Source organism: Cupressus sempervirens, chromosome 9 (genome assembly GCF_028749045.1).
Source record: "Cupressus sempervirens isolate cs-2001-9-10 chromosome 9, ASM2874904v1, whole genome shotgun sequence".
Lineage (NCBI taxonomy): Eukaryota > Viridiplantae > Streptophyta > Pinopsida > Cupressales > Cupressaceae > Cupressus > Cupressus sempervirens.
The window spans coordinates 480,277,477-480,295,375 of NC_143126.1; the positions used below are offsets into that span (position 1 = coordinate 480,277,477).

The 17,899-nt window shown below is 35.0% G+C and overlaps 1 pseudogene across 1 annotated transcript; it reads right to left on the bottom strand.

Moving 5' to 3' along the window:
• Positions 1–8,065: 8,065 nt before the first annotated feature.
• Positions 8,066–12,098, bottom strand: LOC149539418 (pentatricopeptide repeat-containing protein At5g27110 pseudogene; annotated as a pseudogene). The gene has a single exon (XR_016355906.1). The product of XR_016355906.1 is annotated as a pentatricopeptide repeat-containing protein At5g27110 pseudogene (transcript).
• Between the last annotated feature and the right edge of the window lie 5,801 nt (positions 12,099–17,899).

The window sequence follows — 17,899 nt, forward strand, 5'->3', positions numbered from 1 at the left end:
CTCACCACAATAGTGACATCTGCACCATGTATTATAATCCCAACCAAATATAACTTTGATAATTTTTTCTATTGGGTTCCATTTCTTGGTCTTGCACTCTGAAGATTTGTGTCCTTGTTTGTTGTAATTGTGATATTTTCCTTCAAACTCAGGTTTCTCTGTGCATTCACTTGCTCTATGTCTTGGTTTGTTGCAACTGTGACACTTTTCATTGAACTTTGATTTACCATTGCTCCAACACTTGTTTGATGTATGACTTATTTTTTCACAATAACTACATAGAGGAATTTTGTTCTTTTGAGCTTCTTGCTAAGAAGATTCACCTTCTTTTGTATATCCTAATCCAACTCTACCTTTGTGTTTGAATTGAGTTTGTTTATCTACTTGATTCATGCTTTCTTGTGAATTAATTATCCTCTCATTGCTCTGCTTCTCTATGCTGAGGTCATTATGGAATCTTTAATTCTCTATCCTCAAGTTGATAAGCTCTTGATTTGCATCATTGAGTTGATCAATCAGATCTATTTACTAAAGAGATAGTTGATTAATTTCATTGTCCTTTTTTTCTCTTTCCTCTTTGGCTTTGTCCTTTTGTTCCATGATTTCACATAGTCTAACTGATTGAATTTTTTGTTCTCTTTTCAACTTTTTGACTTATTCATGAAGAGTAAGATTATTTTCAGGTAGATCGGTGATTGTTACATCAGCTTCATTTGAACTTCTTTCTTGATAAATGTCTCCAATTCTTTCTTAAGAGTAGAGATTGTCATTCATCTATGTTGCAAGATCTTTTCTTCTTTTCGGGGATCAAGAGAGCTTCTTCTTCACTTTCTTGAGTTGATCCATGGCTAATTGTAGATCCAACTTTTCATTTTCAATAGCTTTCTCTAGCCTATAAACTTCCATTATCTCTAATCTTTTCTCAAGATGTTAAACTTACAATGTGAGAACCAATACTCTGATACCAATTGTTAGAAATGTAGTATAGACTAGGTGACTGGGGGGTGAATTAGGAACCTATAAAACTTATACTTTAATTCACCATGTAATCTGATCTAATTGCATGCATGAAAGAATAAAAGAAATAAAAAATTCATAACACTTTGACACAATATTTGTAACCTAGAAACCTTCCAAATAGAAAGAAAAATTGGGGTGGGGATGATACCCACAATCTTTGTTACTGCAATATAAAGTTAGCCTGTTAAAACTTACAATTGAGCACTTATGGTGATCTTCCCTATTAGGAGCAATAAGGATTGTTAGGTCCACCTTGTGAAAGGGTTTATAACATACAGTGAAGTATGAACTATGTTAGGAGATTTGGAATGAGATTGTTAAGTCCACCTTGTTAAAATATTTGACTGATGCACCTATTAGGATGAATCAGTGGTTGATGTATGATCTACAACTCTATTTGTTGAATGAGATTCCTTTGAATAACAATGATCACCTGACTATGATAGATAAGTCTCTACTTTTCCTTATATTGTTTATAGCCTTCTTCAGTTCACACTCATATGCTTCTTACTTGTTCAAATATATATATTGGAAATGATATCATACATTACATATATACCAATCCACTTAATTACCTTACAAAGTCGGCTACAATACCAAATTTATCATAATTCACTAATTTGGCCCACTGTTGTAACTCAGGTTCTGAAGACAACTTGATGATGTTCTAACACTCAGAAAACACTGTCAACACTCAGCAAACTTTGGCACTTGATTGACATTAAAGCTCGGTCTGTACTGATCACTTTGAGTAGTAGGAACTTGGTCAGCACTATATAATTCAGTGAACATTGACAAACTTGGTAGATACTAAATTACTCGGTTGATATTGCATGGCTCAGTCAACGCTGAATTCACTTTGTTAACATTGAGATTGATAGACACTATAAAGCTTGGTTAACACTATATTTTATCTTAGATGCTCAGTAGATACTATGAAGCTCGACAGGAACTGTAGTTTGACTAATTATCTCAATAGCAATTGAAACACTTGGTTAACACTACTAGAAGTATGGTAAGCTTGGTAGAAATTGTAGAGTTTGGTATAAATGAAACTAACTAACAAGTTTTAAGTCACTAATAGACAAATGATTTGACCATAGACAAATGATTTGACCATAAGGTCAACACAATAATCTCCTCTTTCATACCTTTCAACAATCTCTTGATCCATATGATATTTGAACAATTTATTGAGTTGCCATGTATTCAACTTCAACTATTGATTGAGAAATATTGTTTTGCTTCTTGCTTGTCCATGAAACTAGTCTCTCCTCCACTTGTGCTCTTTCTGTCATCAACATTTCCTACCCAATCAGAATCAGTAAAAGCCTTTAGTTCAAACTTTTCATTCTTCTTGTAATATAATTTATAGTCTTATATTCTTTTTAGACATCTAACTAGTATCCTTTTTACTATCATTGCGTGATTATCCTTAGAACATGCATAAAATCTTGCAACTATCCCAACCACCAGTGCAATATCAAGTCTTCTATGAACAACATATTGTAGTTTTCCAATCATTGATCTATACAATGTATAGATCACATCAATAGAATCATCATTCTTAGATAACTTATGTCCAGTGGGCATAGGTGTGCTAACTGGTCTTGAATCTTCCATTCCAAAAGTTTTTGGTATCTCCTTGATATATTTGGATTGAGTGATGAACACACCTTTCTTTATTTGACATACTTGTAAACCAAGGAAGAATTTGATCTCACCAAACATAGACATTTAAAATTCATTATTCATCTCATCAGCAAATGATTTATGTAATGCTTCCTTTCCTCCAAATATGATATCAAAAAAATAAAATTAGACAACAATACCTCATTGTTATTGCTAGTCTTTAAGTACAAATTATTGTTATCATTAGTTCTTGTAAATCTAATCTTCACCAAATAATTGTGTAGTCTTTCATACCGTGCTCTAGGGGCTTGTTTCAAACCATATAGAGCCTTTTGAAGCTTACACACCATGTTCCTTTTTCTATGCTCAATAAATCCATCAAACTATTCTTTGTACACTTCTTCAAGTATCCCATTTAGAAATGCAGATTTGGCATCCATTTGATAAACCTTAAATCCTTTGTAAGAAGAATATGCAAGTAGTGTTCTAACTCCTCCTAGTCTTGCTCCAAGGGAATATGTTTCCCCATATTCAATACCTTCTTCTTGTGCATATCATTTGCATACCGGTCTATCTTTGTTCCTTGTGACTTCACTTTTTTCATTCATCTTGTTCCTGAATACACACTTTATTCTAATAACATTTTTTTCTTTAGGTCTAGGTACTAGTGTCCATGTTTTTTTCTTTTCAATTTGCTCAATTTCTTCATTCATTGCATGTTCCAGTCCTCATTCTCCAAAGCATCTTTTACAGATTTGGGCTCAAGTTCTCAAAGTAAACATGTATCACTTCTAAGTCTCTTTCTTGTCATAACACCAAATTCTTTATCTCCAATAATTTTCTTAGGTGCATGATGTCTTCTCACATATTTTTCTAGTATAGATTCTTTTCTTCTTTGTTCTTCAACAGGTTCGTCTTGAAAAATGATTTCAAGCTCATTATCTCTCTTTGATTTAGTTTCAAGTTCATATTCAACTTTCTTGACAATATCTTCTTGATGTTTGACTCCCTTTGTCTGTGACTTGGAATTGTTCTATTGTTACTTGACACCCAATGTCTACTGCTCAACAACTAATTGTTGTAGCTTGACATTTTCATTATGTTGTAGATCTGCATCTTTGTTATCTAGTTCAGACAAGGTTTTGGGAGCACCAACATTCACAAATATGAATGAACTATAGTCTTTAGGTTTTGTTTTGCATTCAACTTCATTCTTTTCTCCATATTCATCAACTTTGACATTTTCACTTTCCACAACTTTGTTAGTGTTAGAGTTTAAACACTTATAAGCTTTTTTCTTAATGGAATAACCTAAGAATATGGCTTCATCACTTTTAGCATCAAGTTTTTGATTTATATTATCCTTAAGTATATAGAATTTGCTTCCAAAAACTTTAAAACATTTTGCATTTGGTGCATATCCATAGCATAATTCAAAAGGTGTATTATTTGTATCTTTCTTGACTTTCACTCTATTCAAAATGTAAATAATTGTACTTACAACTTCTCTCCAATATTTTTGTGACACATTTTTCTCCATTATCAATGTTCTAGCACAATCCATGATTGACATGTATCTCCTTTCAACTATTCCATTTTGAGGAGGGGTCCTGGGTGTTGGCATCTATCTTTTGATTCCTCTATCATTGCATAATATGTTAAATTCATTGGAAATGAACTCACCACCTCTATCAGATCTCAAGCACCTTAAACTCTTTCCTGTCTCCTTTTCAACTCTAGCAAAATACCACTTAAATAACTAAATAACATCATATTTTTCTTTGAGAAACATCATAGTCACATTCTAGAGTAGTCATCAACAAATAGAATGAAATATTTGTCTCCACAATAACTTTGAACACCAATAGGTCCACATAAGTCAGTATGAACCAATTCTAAAATATCATCAGATGAATATGTCTTGCTTTTGAAACTAGACTTTGTCATTTTTCCCAATTGACAATGTTTACACATAGCATTATCAGGTTTGTTTAGTTTCCATAAACCTCTTACTCTTTTCATCTTACCAATGCTAACCAAATTGTCAAAATTTACACGACATAACCTCTTGTGCCATAACCAAATATCTTCATATTGTGTAAACAAACATGTTGATTTTCCTACGGGTTTCCTCACTCAGAATGACACCAATCACATAATCAAATTTTAGGGTATTAGACCCAAAAACAAAATTACTCACAACCATTACCAAGCCATTCCAACTTTCAGAAAAAGAACACGAAATCAAGGGAGCCCTAATTTCTTCATCAAAATTGACATTTACCGAAGATAAACTAACTAGTAACTATATTAAACTTATTAAAATAATTTTCAACATATCCATCTTCTGTCATCTTCATATTAAATAAGTGCTTCATGAGAAATACCTTGTTTGAAGTGGAGGGCTTTTGATACAACTTTGTTAGGGTTTGCATCAACTCTTTATATGTCATCTTAGCTTTTGTAATATTAAATGCCACATATTGCACTAGACATAAACAAATACTTCCAAGTTCCTTTTGATCCAAAATATCTCATTCGTTATCTGTCATAGCAGTCAGTTTCTTGATTTTTCCTTGCAATGGTTGTTATAAACACTTCTGATAAAGATAGTCCTCCATTCGCATTTTCCATAAGTGAAAGTTATGCCCATTAAACTTCTCAATCTTCATCTTATCCTCATCTTCCATCACTCTCACTCAACCATGAGACTCCCACTCAACTGTGAGACCTTCCTATAGAGGATAACTAAAAACAACCTTGTTCTGGTACCACTTGTTAGGATTAACAAGACATAAATAACAATTGTATGCAAATATAATCAATATCTAAAAATAGTAAATCACACAAAAGAGAACACAAGACACAAAGAATTAACGTGGTTCACCCAATCCTTAGGCTACCTCCACTGAACAATGAGTCCAATATTCTTATTATCTAGTGACTACAACCTAATTACAATATGTAGTCCCTTATAGCTCAATATTTTCATAAGAAGCTACAATCTCATCATACATTATGAAATCCCTAACCCTAATCCATTTTATACAAGCTTTTTTATGCTTACAATATTAGGGCTAGATAATTTTGGCAAGTTAATATAAAAACACTTGACAAGACAACCTTGGGAAATGGTTGACAAGTCAACCAAAAAATGTTTTTGAACCCCAAAGAATTTATGAAAAGTGTACAGTACTTTACTAATCAGTCACCATAGATTAACACAAAATTGACACAGTGAAGTGACAATAGACAACATAATTGCTACGGACTATGGAAACCTAATGCCTACAATCTCATTTATGTCATCACTCATGCATGAGGCCAAAAGAGCATTGCAAAGTTGGCATCATTTAAAACTTCTAGATTGGTTGAATGTTCATCATGAGTTATGAACATCTTTCAAAATCTATATCCTTTTTCCTACCAAGTGGGGATTTTAAAAATAATACACTTTAAGACAACACCAGCTACATAATAAATGAATGGTCGGTTCTACATGGTTATACACTGGACAATAGATAATATATATGATCTTATAAGGAAATGTTGATTTGACTTTGTGGGGCCCATAAGCAAGATCACATACTAATAGAAAAGTATTATCACTAGTTACATGTAATCATATCATTGATTCTTTAGGATAATTCCTTGGTGGATGATGTTTGTATTTGTACATAAGATTCAATTTTCTCATTGCAATATGTGGGTATGTGGTTAGTAGGTAGAATTGAAGAACTGAAGAGAAAACAATACAAAGCTAGTGTTTGGTAGTCTTCAAGCTTATACATGATGAATAGAGTGGCTTCTAACTCACATAATGTGCAAATAACACAAATGAACATGTAAGGTTCCAACATGGTCTAGTGAGAACTATACATTGATGAGCCAAGCGTGGCATAATATTTTAGAGGAACTTGATATATAGTTGGTTCTCACTAGAATGATAACAAAAAAGTGGATCTTTAGCTACTTGGGAAATATGATATCGTGGGTTAACAAAAAAGATATAGTTTAATAGTTTATATTAAGGCAAGAGAGTTTTTTCAAGAGCTTTTAAAAGGTTTAAGGCCCATAGAAAGTTTACGTATTTTCACAATACAATCCTTACAAACATAAGTTCAATAAATACTTGGTAACAATACAATTCTTACAAAAATAAGTTTAATAAATGCTTGGCATAGGGCCAACAAGTATTGTCACTCTTTCTCCATATGGTAGACCTCTCTTCTTTTTTTGATGACTTGACTAAATTGATTCATGAGTCCAAACAAAAAATGGCAATTCCTTATTTGATACAAGTTGATGACCATTGTAACAAACATGATAACCATTACCTTCTTCTATTAACCTTTTTACAAGTTGTTGCACCTATTCCTCCCATAGCTTTTCCTTCCTCTCCTATTACTATTGTGGAATTTGTATCCATCATTGATAACCATCCCCAAATTATTGTAGACATTCATTCTACTCTTGATAATTAGATTCTTACTACTTTTGGTATGATTATGGAGCTTGTCCTTTTGTTAAATTATCACGTGAGTCCATTTTTTGCCTTCTACCTCTAGTGTAAGATTTCTTCATTCTTTAGACCCTTCTATAACTACTTCCTATTTCAAGACACTCTTGGTTGAATGCTCAAATAGTTATAAGATTATTGATAATTTTATTTGTGACCATGTAGCTTTTTTATTGATTGATTTCCTCCATCATATATTTATATTCTTTCATCTTTCTATTTACACATCTCTTCCTACTTGTGATGCCATGTTATTATTGTTTATACCATGAAAACCATAACTTTCTTTCTATGTTGCATGTTATTCATCTAGGCATAGGTTTATGTGCCTTGTACACGTTTCTTGTATTTTCCCATGACAAATTTGTTTTAGAAGTTCTTGTTTTCGTCTTTATCTTCACTATGGGGGCAAAAGACACTATTCTATTTACACTTTCTTGGGACAATCTTGTTTTTAAGTTGTCACCATTTCTTTACATTTTGCTTCACATGTTTTGTACACGTTCTTAAGGGCATCTTTTTCTATTTAATTGCTCCTCCATCTGTTCTTTTTTGACACTTGTTTATCTCCCCATTCTCCATATTCTTATTATTATACAATTATTTTGGTGTTATTTGTCCACCTTTACGAAGTCTATGATACTTATATACAAATAAGTAATACACTAAATTTCTAATAATTTCAAGTAACAAACTTTAAATTATTATTTTCAAAAGGCTAAAATACAATTTTTAAAGTTATCAAATCTAAAATCAATACATGCACCAAATCGCACAGAATTATATAATAAGATTATCACTTATATGTCATTTTGACATTTTTTTACTTATAAAACATATATTTAATAATTTATTTTTATACAAAATAGAGACAAATTTAAATATAAAATATAATTGAAAGATCAAATATGTTAGCCTTCCTAAAAGTATAATAATGTGAAGCAACGCTAGAAAGCCCCACCTCTAAAATAAGAAAAAATGCACATGAAAATTCATAATTTAGTTAGACAAAAAAAACCATAAAAATAAAAAGAATTGTCTTAAAAAATAAGAGATGCTTTCCATTGTCTCCAAGCTTGCCAATTGATTGTAAGTCCTCCCCTCCCTTCTCCTCTAAGTATCCCTCTCCATATTTTCCTGTTTCTACCTTTCTATCCATTGTCTCAAAGCTTATCAATTGATTGTAAGCCCTCCCCTCCCTTGTCCTTCGAGTGTTCCTCTCCATATTTTCCGTGATTCCACCCTTTTCTCCAATTTTTCATTTGAATAAGGTCAAATATCAAAGAGACCACTTCTAAGAATATCTTTTCATAAACCATTTGCAAAGGTCATTATTAATCCTCATCCTCATGCTAAACACACCAGCAATAATACAAAGCTTACAAGTTCCAAGGAATGTTTGAACCTTGATGACCACTCACCAACAAAATATTTCTACCATTAACAAGCGTAGGAGAAAACACCTCCAATTTTTCATTATACATGTCCAAATCTCCTGAAAATAGTTTAATGTCGTCACACCTCCATGCTATTATGGGCTGGGCTTGCTTTTATCAGTTCATCGCCACCTATTCCATTTTTGCATTCAACATGTATAGGTCTCTGAGTGCAGTTACAATGTCATGACTCCATCACATTGCTTGCTTATTTAGTATCGTAAATCAGGGCTTCGTTTATGCCACTCTCCATCACCTCCTCCAAGTTTTCATTTGACATGCAGAGGTTTCTTAAAAACAGTTAAAGACACCTCCATGGCATAATATATCAGGGCTTCGTTTTTCCCATTTGTCACCAAGCACTCCTCCACTTTTTTAATTTGTCCTGTTCAAGTTTCTTGAAAGCATTTGAATGCTATGCCACCTTCATGGTATCATAAAACAGGATTTGGATAAGTACGCAATCAGTAAATATACGCACCCCCAATGATGCATATTGCAGTCTCTATGCTTAATTTACGGAGCAAACAGCATGGTGGAGATATCCAAAAATCATTTTTTAGAGATGGGAAGTCAAATCCGATCACCTGATTGTCGATGCTGCTTAGGCTTCACCCAATCTATTATAGCGATAGCATATGCTTACATATTGTTTTCACTTGATTGCAATATGAGAGTAATCACATACCTGTAGGTTTTAATACTTGTTTCAGGAGGAACGATTAAAAATCCAAATGCAAATGCCAATTTCTCACTGTAGTGGCAGACGAACGATTCATTTTCCTCATCCTCCACATCATTGAATGCATGTCTTGAATCTGAAATATACCCAGCTGCTTCGTCTCTTGAACTATTTATCCTGCCTCCCATAGTTCTCATATGTTTGCGGGTGTGATCTGTCCGCACAAAAACCATGTAGCATTTTATGGTTTTCAATCCAACTACATCCAGGTATCTTTTTAATTCCTCTATCTTTCATCAATCTCCTTACCATCTGAGCCTCATCCCACCTGCCAACTTCTGCATAGATGTTTGAGAGAAGAACATAAGTCGAAGCATTTGTGCTATCCAACTCAAAAAGAAGATTTACTACAAATAATCCTAACCCTGTATTCTTATGTTCTCTACAGGCAGAAAGCAAACACAACCATACAACCATCACAGGCTTGATTGGAATTTTGATGATGAAGTTTAGAGCTTCCTCAAGATAGCCAGCACGGCCAAAAAGGTCAATCATGCACACATAATGATCGACTGTAGGCATAATGCTGTGAGAGGCCTCGATGCCATTGAAGTATTTACAGCCCTCATACACTAAACCTGCATGGCTGCATGCTAATAAAATGCAAGTAAAGCTCACATGGTCGGGCAATGCTCCAGACTGCTTCATTAGTTCAAATTGTTCAATAGCATCATTGCAGAAACCATTTAGTGCATAACCAGCAATCATAGCATTCCATGAGATCGAATTTTTTTTAGGCATTTTATTAAACAGTTTGCGTGCTTTGCGTATGCATCCACATTTTGCATACATGTCTACCAGAGCACTTGCTGCTACAACATCGGACCAGAATCCACTTTCGACCATCCTTTGGTGGATGTTCATGCCCTGTTCCAAAGTTCCCATTTTGGCACAAGCCGGGAGGATGGTGGAAAAGGTTGTGGAGTTTGGCACTACGCCTGCCAATTGCATTTGCTTAAAAATTTCCAAAGCCTTTTCGAGAAATTCATTTTGTGCATATCCTGCAATCATTGAAGTCCATGAAACTACTTCTCTTTTGGGCATCATTTCAAACAGCATGTGCGCCTTGTGCATGCTTCCGCATTTTACATACATGTCTACAAGGGAACTTCCAACTACATCATCTAACAGAAATCCACTTTTGATTATGTTTTGATGGATGTTCATTCCCTGTTCTAAAGCTTCCAATTTGGCACATGCGGGGAGAATGCTAGCCAATGTTGTCGAGTCTGGCTTCACACCTGCTGATTGCATCTGTTTATATATTTCTATAGCTTCTTCAAAAAACTCATTTTGCAGATAAGCTACAATTACGGCAGTCCATGAGATGACATTTCTTCGAGGCATTTCTTCGAAAAGTCTTAAAGCCTCATCAAGGACACCATTTTGTGCATACCCTGCAATCATCGCATTCCATGAGACCATATCTCTTCGAGGAATTTTTTCAAACAATTTATGTGCCTTTTCTATGCTTCCACATTTTGCATACATGCTTAACAGTGCACTTGCAACTACGACATCTGACACAAATCCGCTTTCGATTAAGCTGTGATGGATATCCACGCCCTGTTCTAAAGCTCCCATTTTGGCACAGGCCGAGAGGACGCATGCAAAAGTCGCGGAGTCTGATTTCACACCCGCTGATTGCATTCTCTTGAAAGTTGCCAAGGCCTTTCCAACAAATCCATTTTGTTCATATCCTGCAATCATTGTAGTCCATGATACCACGTCTCTTTCAGAAATTTTATCAAACAATTCAAATGCCCTGTCTATGCAACCACATTTTATATACATGTCTGCCAAGGCACTTGTTACTACAACATCTGGTAAAACCCCACTTTCAATTATGCTTTGATGAATGCTTATGCCGAGTTCTAAATTTCTTATTTTTCCACAGGCTGGGAGTATGCTGCCAAAAGTGAACCGATCAGGTTGGAAATCCATTGGTTGCATTTGCTGAAACAGTATGAGTGCCTCTCGGGGATTCCCATTTCTTGTGTAAGCTGCAATGATCACATTCCATGAGAATGTGTCTCGCTCAGTAATTTCGTCAAACACATGGCGCGCATCAACTAGACTTCCACACTTGTCATACATCCGTATAAGAGTGTCTTGCAATATTTTGTGAGTTGGAAACTTAAATTTTCTCTCACTGATGAGGCAATGGATTTTTTTGCCCTCTGCGAGCGATTTCTCTGAAATGCAAGCCCGCAAAAGTTGAAGATACGCAGAAAAGTTTGGAGGGGGATTGTGTGTAGTAAGGAGAAAGTGCAGGGCCTCTTTCAACCGACCATCTCTGCATAATGCTGTAATATTGAGATTGAAATTGTCCATGGATGTAATTGGAATTGTATGCTTATAATTGAAGCGCTGGAAATGCACATTGTTATTCCATCTGCCTCTACCACAATGGCAGTGAAAAGCTTGTTTCAAGGCCATTTTTAAATTTGTGGAGTGTGGTGGAAAGAGGACGAGAGTGATTTGCATGCCGTCTCATTGTCTACGGCGTTTGGTTGCAGTGCTGCGAGCAGGACGAAGAAGAATTTAGAAAACGGTAAACTCTTGTTTAGCAATAAAAGGAAAAGGAAAGATGGTTTTATAATCCATTAGCCATAGTTTTTGGGTTTACATATGGTGATAGTGGTATGGGACTACCTCGTACTCTTTTTCGAAAGGTGCTTGGCACTACAAACGAGGCATACATACCCTACCCCCCAGTGGGATTTGAACTTGTGACCTCTCTTTCAAGAATACAAATTCTCCACCACTAGGCCAACTCAGGCTGTACCATCTTAGGTGATTGTTTTTCATTTAATCAACATTATATACTAATGGCACTTCCGTATGCAATGGGTAGTTATGGAAGGTGTACTAATTACTTGTTCTTTTATCTACATTTCCTTCTCATTCTCTTTAAATTTCTTTATCTCTATTTTTCTATTAATTTTTTCCCATCCTCTCACTTCATATTTTTCTCGATATCTTCATTTTCCCCTTCCAAAAAAACCCTTCTCCTCAATCTCAATCTCCATGCCTCTCTCTATCTTTTTTACTTTGGCACTCTCTTTCACTCTTCCCTTTGCACCTTTTCCTATTTATTTTATCATCTCTCCCTCTCTCCCTCACACCCCTCTTTCCCTCCCTCCTTATCTCTCACCCCTCTTCTCCCTTCCCATGTCCCTCTTTTTTTGCCCATATCCTTTAATTTCTCTCTCCCCATCACTATGCTACTATCTCTCCTCTCTCTTTATGTATCTCCTTCTCTTCATCTCCAAACAAAATGTTTAGAAATCTAACATTAATAAAAATAAAACAATTATATTATATAGATATATTAGATTCCTAACTATTTTCTAATGTTCCCTCATTTTTTCTAGAACGATTAATTTGGAACTTCTAAATTAATAAAACTTGTGCAAAGATAATTGTTCTCATTTTTAGGCAGAGGATCAAGCCATAGTAAGCACATGAATAATGGTCTCCAAAACATGTCATGCCTTTGCAAGATAGTACTCATTGATGGTTAGTAGCTATCCAAGATCATTGTGCAAATGTGACACAACATAAACCTTAAGTTTTTCAAAATCTCATTCATTGTTAGCATAGTGAGCATTCCAAACATATTTCCATGACCCTCCATCAATATCTAGGAACTCTGTTGTGTCATAGGGATTCTTAATCATTTTGTCTAATCTCATGATTCAGTCATTTGAAGACATGAATTTGAAATTGTCCATTAAATGATGTACCATATTTTAAATTATATAGCTCCTTATTTAATGCTACATTGTGTCTATCTGAGCATGTAGTTATTACCCCCTCTTTGGTTTTTTTCATAATATACAATGAAATAGTTGGAAGGGGTTTAAAACGTGAAACGTAAAACTGAACAATAATGGCAAATGTTAAAAATGTCAACTTAAAAGAAAGTCAAATAAATAGGGTCGCCTAAATAGTCAATGCTTATAATAGTTATTTAAATTGTGAAAGTTAATACAATAATATTTCTAATTTGAAATATAAGAAATCACCACCATGCTTCATCATCATTCTCTTCAAACAATGCCTTATCTGCCCTAAAATGTCATATGGGTTATTAAAAAATGATGTTGGGTACCTTTATTTACTCTCTAATTTGTATAAGATATGGTAAGATAAGATAAATTTATTAATTTCCAACAAGAGACCATTAGGGTTTATGGGACTATAAAGTGTACAAGAGATAAGACTGCTAGCAGCAAGACCACCAAACGGTGCCAATGAAAGAAAGCAAATAGGAAAAATAAGAGATGCAAGAAGAAGCAAGGAGCACAAGAATAAGGCAAGGACTAAGGGTCCTTGGTAAAAAGAAGTCGAGCATCGAAGGATACAAACTAGGGCGAGTAGGTGCCCTAAACCACCATCGAGAAAAGATGGGAGGGTGTTGCTAACGAGTATAACAACTACGAGGTCTTACAGATCTAGAGTGGTTGGCGATGGTAGCACTAGAAGGTCACTTTGTCCCACGTGCAGGAGATGAGGGAGAGAAGAAAGCAGTGATAAGTTGAACCAGGGTCACTCTATATGGGAATAAGAGTTGTAAGGTGTGGTCATGGAGCTGCATAGTCTCTCTAAGATACAATGCAAGGCATCTCTATTCCATGTAGCTGAAAAACGCTGCAAGGGATATGTACTCCCTAAATAAGCAATAGAATCTCCCACGAATCTCGTAGTATGTGGGACATTGAAAAATACCAAAATAGAGCATATTAGAGACTTGACTACCTTTTGAATATTATGATTGTGATAAAATGAATGAATGAATTATAGTAGCCAACAAGAATCATTGTTGTCAATAGCATTTTATTTCAAACTTACAACTTTGGGGGTAATTTTATTCATTGTGCATTAAATCATGAAACGGGCAATTGTTTGTAACGAACTCTAATAAAACTTTGAACTCCAAAACTTCACTTTGTTCAAGAATATATAATTTGAACACAAATGACTTCCCAAGGTAGATATTTTTATACTAATTTAGAGTCAACACACATTAGGAAAGAAGAAAATCACATCTAGGTGTGATCAGTCATATATTATCGCAATTGTCAAAAACACACATCGATTGAGCTATATATTGTGCTAGAAACAAGTTAGAAACAACTCATCAATGTCATAGTTAACAACCTATCACTCACATAGGCTTCAAACCAACACAAGTAATAGTAGCTATGCTCTTTTACTTGGTAATATCTCAAAACTTTTTATGTAGAAACCCCAAATTTCAATAATTAACTATTTTTATTTCTATTTTGTGTCTAAATTCATGTCAAAATAAAAACCAACATAATGAATTAGTAAATTTTGAAATTTTGAAATTTATTTTTCCAAAATTATAATACATGATTCATATGTCAAGCTAAAAAGTATCGACAAAATTATTAGATTGTGGACAATTTGTGGGTGGAAGATGTTATATATTTTTAAAAACAAATAGATTCATCCATTTAGTAACATTCATGTTATATGTGTGAAGCAGATGGAGTCGGCTAACCCACGTGTTATGTCTTTTGATATTTTGCAAGCTACATGTTAACATCCCTTGTGAAATAGCAACATGTTGTGTTAACCCCACACACAAGAGTTTTCTGTTAGTAGTTGAAACATTAAATGCAATGTTTGACTAGTGAAGCTTCCAAATTTTGGTGCCCAATTTGGTCCTTCAAATTGGTTTTTTGGTGCCCTATTTCATTAGCTTGGTATTTTATACATTCTATGTATCATTTGTAAATGATGAGAATCTAATGTATTGAAGCTGTAGAATATTTTTGGTGATTGCATAATAAAAGATAACTAGCTTCAATTGTGAGCTTGTTGTGACTATTGTATGTTTCTATTCCTTATTGCTGAATGTTATTTATATATGCTCTCTCCTTTTTTTCCTTTGTCTCTCTTCTTTGTCATTATTTCTTAACAACTGGTACTAGAGCTAAAGGTTTAGAGATTTGGAAAAGCCAAGGGTTTGTAGTTGTAAGAAATTTGTTGCAAGCAAAGTGAAATTTGGTGCAAGCAAAGTGAGGAGAGCAAAAGGAAGGATATGACTGAGAACAAAAGTCTTAGTTGAACAAGTTGTGTTCATATCCTACAGAGACAATAAGAGAACTAGTCGTGTTCGCATCTTGCAGAGACAAAGGGTTAACTAGCTGTGTTCAACCTCTAGAAGCATAGTAAGGAAGAGTGAAGTGCTACTAGAGAGTAGTTAAATTATAGGTACCTAGAAACTTGTGAAGAGTTTGCTAAAGGGTTTTGTTTGAGTGTAATGGATTTAGCAAAGGTCGGTGATATGGAGAAGTTAAATGGGGCTAACTTTGTTGTATGGAAATCCCAAATGGATGAAATATTGATTTTGAAGGATTAGTATATGTCAATTGAAGGAGTATCAAAGAAACCCCCAACAATGACAAATGAAGATTGGAAGAAGCTAGATAGAAAGGCTATAGCACCAATCGTCAATACATGGTCAAGAATGTGTATTTTGATGTTTCTAGAGAGAAGACAACAAAAGAATTGTAGGAAAAGTTATGTAATTTGTATGAGAAGAACATAGCTTCAAATAAGGTTTTCTTGATGAAGAAATTATGCAATCTCAAGATGGAGGGTACTTCAGTAGAAAAACATTTAAATGAGTTCAACATAATCACCAGCCAATTTGTCTATATTAAAATTTTCTTGGATGATGAGATTAGAGTCATCCTACTAATGTGCTCCATACAAGACAACTAGGAGAATTTAATTGTTACCATCAGCACTTCTACAGTAGTAGAAACCTTGAAGTTTGATGATGTTTGTAGTAGCCTAATGAATGAGAAGTTGTAAAGAAAATCTATCACAGAAAGTCAAGGAGGAGAAGCATTGACTACAACTAACCGTGGTAGGAAAATTGAAAGAAGCCATCAATGGCATTCAAGATCAAGAGGTAGATCAAAATAAAGAAGGGGCAAGATGGTTTGTTACCATTGTGGAAAGCCATGCCACATGAAAAAGGAATGTCAAGTTTTGAAGAGAGAACAAAAGGATAAAAAGTTAGCCAATGCAAACATCAACTAGCACAAATGAAGGTGAGACCACAACTGTTGTTCCAAATAATGATGTTTTATTTATTTGTTTCAATGGAAGATGCATGTTTTTTATCAAGGAAAACAAGTTTTGAAGGGCCCTGAAACCCTGTACAAAACAAATATTTTTCAATGAAGCCCAAACCAACAATACAACAGGTCAAAGGAGAAAAATGTCAGCAAACAAGAACATGTGACCAGGGTGGCATTGCAGATAAACAATATTTTCCAACCACACAAATAGGATGAACACGGGTACCTGATACCCCATGGTAAAACATACCATGACAAACAACAAAAAATAGCAAGCCAAAAGAGCCAAGAAGAACATAAACAAAACGGCCACAAAAAGGGAATCAACCTTTGCCTTTTGACCCCGATTTCTGAGAACACAATTCCATATCAAAAGGAGTGGATGGCTTGACTATTTTACCCTTTATTGTGGTCCATCCATCCTCCACAAAACCAGCAACCTTCTGCCACGCAAAAACCTCATCACCACAACCAACCTCACCACGATTAGCACCACCACAGTGGGAACTAATCACAACAGAAGCAGGAGCAGCAACAACAGAAGGCGGGGTAGCATCAACCAGAGATGAAGCAACAGGATGGGAAACAACACCAGAGCTAGGCTCTGACAAAGGTAGAATAGAGGAGGTCACCAACGAAGGGCAGCAGGAGAGCCAACCAGGATAGCAATCGAGCCAGCCACCAAAGTGTCCTGTGAAGAGTCACCATCCCCAACAGTGGGGGCCTTATGAGCCATGTAATGATCATTCAAAACATTCTTCCACTAGGAAGGATACTTCTTTGGTCTAGATTTTTCAGAGGAGCAACAAGCAGCAAGGTGACTTGTCTTATGGCATTTCCTACAATGGAAGGGGATTCCCTCATAATCAATAAGCTAGATCCAAGATCCGATCGGTGAGTCCAAACAAATCAAAGTAGGGAGACCCTTGGAGATGTCGAACTCAACCAAGATACGAGCATATGTCGTGCGAAACACATTAGAGGAAGCAAATGTATGTTTGTATACTTTCGGCTATAGTGTTGATTAGATTCTTGATAGAGGGGCATCTCATCATGTAACTCCAAATAAAGATAACTTCATTGTGTTTAATTCTAGTAATTATGGTAGAGTGCATTTGGGATACAATCATTTTTGTAATATTGTTGGAGTGAGAGATGTCCAAATCAAGAAAAAGGATGGACAAAATATTTTGTCGAGACAAGTTAGGCATGTTCGAGAGATGCATATTGATGGGGACACAACCCAACAACCAGAATAGACACAATAGAAAGGGGAAATTATATTAACTGAGAAAATAAGCTGGTACAAACAGTGCAGAGAAAATAAACTCAAAACATGCCCTGCGGGCTTACAATAGCATAAATCTGGAGAATATTTCTCCTTTTAGCACCTCCTCTCAAGCTCCAATCCGAACTGCCTTTT